Source organism: Gossypium hirsutum, chromosome A01 (assembly GCF_007990345.1).
Source record: "Gossypium hirsutum isolate 1008001.06 chromosome A01, Gossypium_hirsutum_v2.1, whole genome shotgun sequence".
Classification (NCBI taxonomy): domain Eukaryota; kingdom Viridiplantae; phylum Streptophyta; class Magnoliopsida; order Malvales; family Malvaceae; genus Gossypium; species Gossypium hirsutum.
Window position 1 is genome coordinate 71901937 of NC_053424.1, and position 8545 is coordinate 71910481.

The following is an 8545-nucleotide window of genomic DNA, read 5'->3' on the forward strand; positions in this document are numbered from 1 at the left end:
ATTTTTTTTTTTACACTTTTCTACACATTTTTATGACTTTTACAATAAGTCCCTATTTGACGTTTTTACCAAAAATCACTTTACAAAAGTCATTTAATAAACATCAAACATGCATTCTACCATCAAACATTAAAACACAAGCTATTCAACATGGTTAAAATTAAAACTTTAACTTCTTTCAAATTAGTCTTGAAGTAGCTAAATCAAGTACAACGATATCAAAAACGTAAAAATCTTAAAAAATGAACAAGAACGGACTTACAATCGGAGTTGAAAGCTTGGCCAAACCCTGGCTATGTCTCCTCTTCTAATTTTTGGCTATGGGGATGAAATTGAAGAAGGTGACATATTTTATTTAGTTATTTTTGTCTTCATTTACCAAACCTACTAAAATGCCCTTAATGCATAACTTAAATTTACCTAGCCATGTCAATTTTTGTCCATACAAATTATAATGCTCTAATTACCATTTAAGGACCTTCTATCTGCATCAATGCATAAAATTTTCTTAACGAATTTCAACAATACATATGCGTGATTAAAAAATAAAATATTTTACTTCAGATTTGTGGTCCCAAAACCACAATTCTGATTTAACCAAAAATAGGCTGTTACAACTTCCCCTTTAGGGTTTTCGTCACGAATTTACTAGAAAAGAGTAAGGGTACTATTTTCATAGTTTCTCGGGTTCCACGTAGCCTATTTGACCCTGTGTGGTTGCCACAAACTTTCACTAGGCTATACTTTTATTTCTCAACTATTTAACTCTCGAGCTAACACTTTGATCGGTTCTTCACCGTATGTAATCGGGTCAAATCTCAATCTCTGATGGTGAGATTACATGCGATGGATCTGATCGATATCGTCGTAATATTGACAGATGAATATATTGTGGATCCTTTCTAACTCTGACGACAAAGCTAGTCGATATGCCACTGGCCCTATTCTTTCAATAATCTCATATGGCCCAATGAAATGTGGACTCAACTTGCCTTTGCGACCAAATCTAAGAATTTTCTTCCACGGAGACACTTTCAAAACACTTTATCACCAAATTGAAATTCAATATCCTTTAATTTCAAATCCGCATACGATTTTTGTAGATCCAAAGCTGCTTTCAAACAATCACAAATTACTTTTACTTTATCTTCGGTTTCTTTGACCAAATCAACCCCATGAATCTATTTCTCACTAAGCTCATTCGGTACAACAGAGTTCGGTACTTGCGACCATACAATGCTTCATACGGTGCCATCTTAGTACTCAATTGATAATTATTGTTATAAGCAAATTCGAACAACGGTAGATATTTCTCCTAACTACCTTCGAATTCTAAAACACAATAGCAAAGGGTATCCTCGAGAATTTGAATTACTCTCTCAGATGACCGTCGATTGTTGATGCAACGCAGTACGAAATTCACTTCGTACTAACGTTTCTTATAATTCTTCTAAATTGAGACATAACGTGGATCTCTATCCGAAATAATAGAAGTGCACCCTGTGCAATCTAACAATCTCAAGAATGTACAATTTAGCCAATTTATTAATGAATAATCGGTACGTACAGGATAAATTGAGCCGACAATCTATCAACAACAACCTATACAGTATCTTTCTTCGGAGTCAGAGTAATGCCATACGAAATCCATCGTAACTCTATCCCATTTCCACTCAAGTACAGTCACGGGCTAAAGTAAACCCGAAGGCACTTGATGTTTGACTTTCACTTGTTGACAAATGAACATCTCGTTACAAACTCTGAAATGTCTCGTTTCATGCTGACCACCAGTAAATTCCTTCAAATCATTTTACATCTTTGTACTCCCAGGATGAATAGATAAACAACCATTATGTGCCTCATGAAGAATTTTTTGAATTAGTTCAGTATCTCTCGGTACACAATCCTACTTGGACCTTAAATAATCATCCGATCCAATCTGATATTCTGAGTCACTATTTGATTGGCATTGAACTCTTTTAGCTTGCAACTCATTATCACCTTTCTGAGCTTCACAAATTTGCTGAAGAATATTGGTCTAGCTTTCAACTTGGCTAGAATCGATCCATCATCGAAAAAAGCAAGTCGTGTATTCATCACCTTCAAGGCAAACAAAAACTTTCTACTTAAAGCATCTGCAACTACGTTCACTTTCCCCGGGTGATAGTCGATCACTAACTCATAATCCTTCAATAGCTTGAGCCATCTTCGTTATCTCAAATTCAAATCTTTCTGAGTCATCAAATACTTTAAACTCTTGTGATCGGTAAAGATGTGACACTTCTTACCAAGTAAATGATGTCTCCAAATTTTTAATCTAAACATAATAGCAGCTAATTGCAAGTGTGTGTTGGATAATTCTTTTTGTACGGTTTCAACTATCTCGAGGCATAAGCTATCACTTTACCCTCTTACACCAACACACAACCAAGACCATTCAATGATGCGTCCCTAAAAATCACAAACTCTTTCCCTGACTCAGGTTGCACTAACACCGGTGCCTCAGTCAACAACACTTTCAACTGTTTAAAACTCCCTTGACATTTCTCAAACCACTTGAATTTCACATCCTTTCATAACAATTTGGTCAAAGGTGTAGCAATCATCGAAAATCTCTTAACAAAACATCGATAATATCCAGCCAAACCCAAAAAGCTTCTAACCTCGGATGCATTCCTTGGGGGTTTCCAATCAACAACTACTAAAATATTACCCAGATCAACCCGTATACCTTCTGCTAAAACAATGTGTCCCAAAAATCTAACTTTTCAGAGCTAAAACTCACTTTTCCTGAATTTAGCAAACAGTTTCTTATCTCTCAAAGTCCCAAAGCCTAATCAAGGTAACTTATCTCTGAAGTACTAATATCATGGCCTGAAGCAAAATCAACTGATATGCATGGCCTAAAGCCAAATTAGTTATTTTTGTCTTTATTTACCAAATTACTAAAATGCCCTTAATACATAACCTTTACATTTTACCTAGACATGTCCATTTTAAAATATAATGGTTTAATTACCATTTAAGGACCTCTAATTTAAAATTTCATAACAATTTCTACCTTTAGCCTATAGAACTCAAAATTTACACCTATTGTAATTTAGTCATTCTAGCCAAATTAGGCACTCAATCGATAAAATTTCTTAACGAAATTTTCACACAATTATTCTATCATGCTGTAGACCTTAAAGAAATAATAAAATAAATATTTCTACTTCAAATTTGTGGTATCGAAACCACTATTTTGATTTGACCCAAAAATGGGCAGTTATAGTTGTTCTTACTGACTTGTTAGTCTAGTGGAAGAATTGAAAGATCATGCTGGGGTACTGACTAGTTGATTGAACAAGAAAACTGAGATGGAAGTTGATTATGATTATTGAAGCAAGGTAATCACCCATGCCCAGATTTGATACATATTTGAGTATTTTATTTTTCGCGTTTTATTTATTTACTTTCTTATTATTTTTAGTATAGTTCGTCAAAACCCTTCTTTTAATTCTTTGTACTGCAATCCAATTAAAGTACTAATTAGATTTGTATATGTTTAGATTAGAATTATTTTAGTACTCATCTCCCTTGGGTACGATCCTTGGAATACTGACCTACTTCGTTGTAACTATATTACAACATGACCCGTATACTTTCGGATACCGCTTTTCATATCTTTTGTGCAAGATTTCTACTCTAGACGTTGGTATGTATGGAGGCGGTCATTTATGTTAATAATTTCGGTAAAATATATATAATTAATATTTTGTATGAATCAAATTGAAATATTAATTTTATCTACGTTCTCTATTTATGTACGACAAGTTTGTACATATAGTGTGTTTAATATTTAACTACCAAATTAAATGAATTTAATTCATGTGACAACTAAATAAAATTCCTAATGTATTTGGATTCTTTTTGCTTCAACTATAGGGTGTGACACTGTAGGCTCTTCTAATGTTGGTAGTAATAGTAGAACGTTTCTAACATTACAAGCAATGAGTGACATCTAGCAAGGCATCACTGCTACCCAAGTTACAAGAAGTCGTGATTTAACATAACCTTTCTGTGATAATATTTTCATGTATTATATCCTTTTATCCTTAATATCTAGATTGGACACTTGTATATTTCAATATCATATTTCTTGATTTTTTTAGTAGGCTACAATAAAAAAAAAGTGTGATATCTCATATCAACTTATTCGAGCAAGGCCATGCATTTCTAGTATCACTCCATCAAAAGGCCTAATATATTTCTCCTATTATGTAAGATGGATAAATCCTATCTTGATCAACCATATCCACTACATGGATAGTGTTATATCCGACATCAGTCTTTATAGTACAACTTGTTACGATATACGTTTAATCATATAAAAAAATACGACTCATGATGTTGAGACAATGATCATCTCAAGTTTGAGGATCATATACATAGTTATCACTATGAGTAATAGTTGTGACTGTTACATGTTAATCCAAGAAACATACTCATGGCATGTCAATCCAGTATGTTGTTCTCTAAGACAAACACATGTATTTATTTTAACATCTCTATTTCAGTGGAAAGAATTTATCATCAATCAACTACACATTAGTTTCAATGCATTATCATTGTCCACACCCACAATAATATTTGACTCAACTACACATTAGTTTCAATACATTATCATTGTCCAAACCCACAATAATATTTGACTAAGGACTTTTTTAAGAATAATCATATTATTTATAGGATTTTATTATTAGCCAATTTATTTATGCACACATAAAAAGAAGCTAAAATAAAAATGACAATGCCTTATATTAACAAACAAGGTAAAATGAGTATATGATTACAATCATCTCATGATTGGTCTTTGGGCATAATGTAACAAGGCCTTCTGTGATTGGTGGGCCGAGTAAGCAAAGGTTGCCCTTTTCATCCAAGTTTGTACTTGTGATGAAGGTGATATCAAGATAGCTAAAAGAGGATATAATGATATCTCGAGCAATGTTGAAACCTGGGGTCTTCCTTGGGAGATGGGTATTATGATACCACTGAAGGGAATCCTTGGTTGTAACACCACTCACCCGTATTCAATGCCGGAATAGGGTTACGGAGTATTACCGAACTTATTACACAATTAAACATACATCTCTCATACATTTTTCTATTTCAAAAATAAATCATTCACAAACATCCATATCGTCGCTAATATAAGCCTACACGGCCCAAAAAATGCATTCGGGGTGGTTCAGGACTAAATCGATAACTCAGAGAACTTTTAGAAAACTTAGAAAATTTTTCAAAATATAGGGGACACACGCTCGTGTGGCCTGGCCGTGTGTCTTAAACAGCCAAAGACACGCCTGTGTCATAAGCTGTGCGGATGGAAACACGAAAATATACAAACTTTTTCATGCCCTTTTTAACTCAAATTCATGCAAGTTCGGTCAAATTCTTGTCAAAAAATATATAATTATTATAAGATAATTTTTTGGTGCTTAAATTATTAATATAATGAAATTTAACTAATTTTATAATTAATTTTGATTATTTTTGGTAGATTTGCACAAAGGGCAAAAAATAGCTTGGCAGACACTACTAGAAGCGCAAAATCGAGAAATAATTTTGAAGCATCAAGGTGAATTAATTTTCCAGCCTAAGATGCTCCAAATTATGTGTATTAAATCATAATATAATTAATCTTAATTTATACCCAATTTAACTTGGGTTGAATAAATTATTATTAATTAATTATGAAAAGTGGCCCAGTTGAGCTGAACCGAGAAAACTGAACCGACTGAGTACTGGGCAGCCCAAAACTGTCCCACATGCTGATCCAATCAGCTTGATTGGCTGATTAATTAGCTTTCAAAATCCCTTGAAGACTTTTTCAAATTGCAAACAAACCCCTACACTATTTGTGCCTTTTTAGATTTGCCCCTACCTTGATATAGCAAGTTTGAATTCAAACTTGTCACATGTGTGGCCAGCCATGGAAGGGCTCTTCGGCTGCTGATTTTGGAAATTTTTAGCAGCCCTCTCAACCTTTAAACCCCCCTTGGCTGCTTAATTCAAACACACCTCAACTTTCTCATCTCTTCTCTTCTTTCTCAATTTTCTCTCTTCATTTCCCATCGATTATTCTTTATCCTCTTGCCGATTTCACCTCTTCAAAAAGATCCATTCATCCACCATTTGGAGTAGCATTAAAGTGTTCATAGCAGCCTCAGTTTGACAAAAAACAAGCGAAGAAGGAAGAGTGGAGCAAACCAGTCAAGCCACGGAGAAGCACCGAATTTGATTCTTGTTCTCTATCCTTTTAATTTTTGTTGTTGTTATGATGAACATGTCTATGAATATATGTGATGTTGATATGTTTAATTTAACTAACATGGATTAAATTTAATCTGTGTTAGGTTGATTGCATTTCGTCTACTTAATTTATTAAAATTGTGTTTGTGTTGTTATAGGCCCCGGTAAGATGTTTGATTAAGTAAAACCATGACTAAGTTATTCTTGCATTACAATTGTGAGGTAACTAATGAATTAATTATTTAAACGCATTGAAATTGTAATTAATTGACACGATACTTAATTAGTGCATGTTTAATCATCTAAGCGTTAAATTAGCAACGGTATCTAGCGATACATTTACCTTACATAGCTTGCAAGATTATTGTGATTAAACTGCTTCAAGGTATACATTGTTACCTTACGTAACCTTTTATGTGCTTATGAGATTGAATTAATTGTTTGAATTGGCATAGGGATATGTACAAGAGGTTATTTTAATTTCATAAGTATGTATGTGCATTAACACGTTTGCTTATTCAAATAAGTTTAATCGATTGAATTGACATAGAGATATAGTCAAGAGATAAATGGATTTGGTAGGTAAGTATGTTCATAAGTTAGCAAATTACCTAGTTACCGTGAATATATTCGTAACAACATAAACATGAGTTTAATAATTCTAAGTTAAGAAATATAATTAATCTAGCACAATTACATCAGCTTGATTAAAATCGTCTTTTGAAATCGTGCATTAGAACTTTATTTTCTCTTTATTTATTTTACTTAGTTAAAAATCCTTGCTTTTAATCACTTCCTCAGATCAAAATATTTTTTCCTCACCAAAGTGTTTTAAATTAATTTCATAAATAATTCTTTTCACAGTCCCTGTGGGTATGATAACTCGACACTTACTTGTCACTTTATTACTTGTTGCGATTGTGTACACTTGCACATTTCTGCCGTTCAAAGTTTTTGGTGCTGTTGTCGGGGATTGTTTTAAAAAGTCATTATTTTTGAATTTGTTAGTTTTGCGTTTTGGTTTATTTTTCTATTCAATTTTAACTTAAATTAATTTTTTATTATTATTTCAGGTGTTTATGAGTATTGACTAAATTATCGATTTACTCCCTGTTGATCTTGAGATAGAAAAAACTTTTCGACAGTGAAGAAGACAAGCAAGTCAGAGAAGGATTGAAGAGATGAAGTTCGAAAATCTAAATCAAAGAAACAGAGCAAACCCTGCTCAAAATCCTATCCTTGTTGCTAATGATAGGGATAAAGCTTTAAGACAGTATGCCATGCCAGTATTTCATGATCTTAATTTGGGTATTAGGAGACCCAAAATTGAGGCACAATAATTCGAGCTGAAGCCAATCATGTTCTAGATGCTCAGACTGTGGGTCAATTCAGTGGAATGCCTATAGAAGATTCTATTCCTCACTTAAGACTATTTATGGAGGTGAGCCATTCTTTCAAGTTAGCTAGAGTATCCAAAGATGCATTATGATTGAAGTTGTTCCCATATTCACTAAGGGACAGAGCTCGAGTCTGGTTGAACTCATTGGCACCAAATTCAATTACCATATGGAAAGATTTAACATAAAGATTCCTTATGAAGTATTTCCTGCCTAGTAAGAATGCCAAGTTGAGGAATGAGATCACTACTTTCTAACAAATGGATGATGAGTCCTTGTATAAGGCATCGGAAAGGTACAAAGAACTATTATGAAAGTGCCCTCATAACATAATCCTACATAGCATCCAACTTGAGACCTTTTATAATGGTCTCAATGCACACAGGAGGATGGTAGTAGATGCTTCTGCTAATGGTGGTCTCCTTTCTAAGTCTTATAATAAGGCTTATGAAATCATTGAGAGGATTGCCAGTGACAATTATAATTGGCCAACCAGTTGACCGATGTCAGGAAGATGAGTCGTTAGAGTACATGAAGTGGACACTCTCACTTCACTTGCATCTCAAGTATCATCAATATCCTCAATCCTTAAAAATTTTACCACTAATGGGTTTAATAGTTTTGTAGGTCAGCCACTGAATCTAGTTGAAAATGTAGCCTATGTCTATTGTGGGGAAGGACATTTGTTCGAAGAATGTCCATCGAACCCAGATTATGTGTATTACATGGGTAACCAGAACCAAAATTGAGGAAGGAAAGGACTACAATTCAATTTCTATAACCTATCATGGTGAAACCACCCGAATTTTTCCTTGAGTAACCAAGGGGTTGGAACCAGTAACACTTATGCC

At 33.7% G+C, this 8545-nt stretch overlaps 1 non-coding gene across 1 annotated transcript; it reads right to left on the reverse strand.

Annotated features, from left to right (window-relative positions):
• Positions 1–7921: 7921 nt before the first annotated feature.
• LOC121208241 (small nucleolar RNA R71) lies at positions 7922–8025 on the reverse strand. The gene has a single exon (XR_005903219.1). It is a non-coding gene; the product is annotated as a small nucleolar RNA R71 (small nucleolar RNA).
• Positions 8026–8545: the final 520 nt, after the last annotated feature.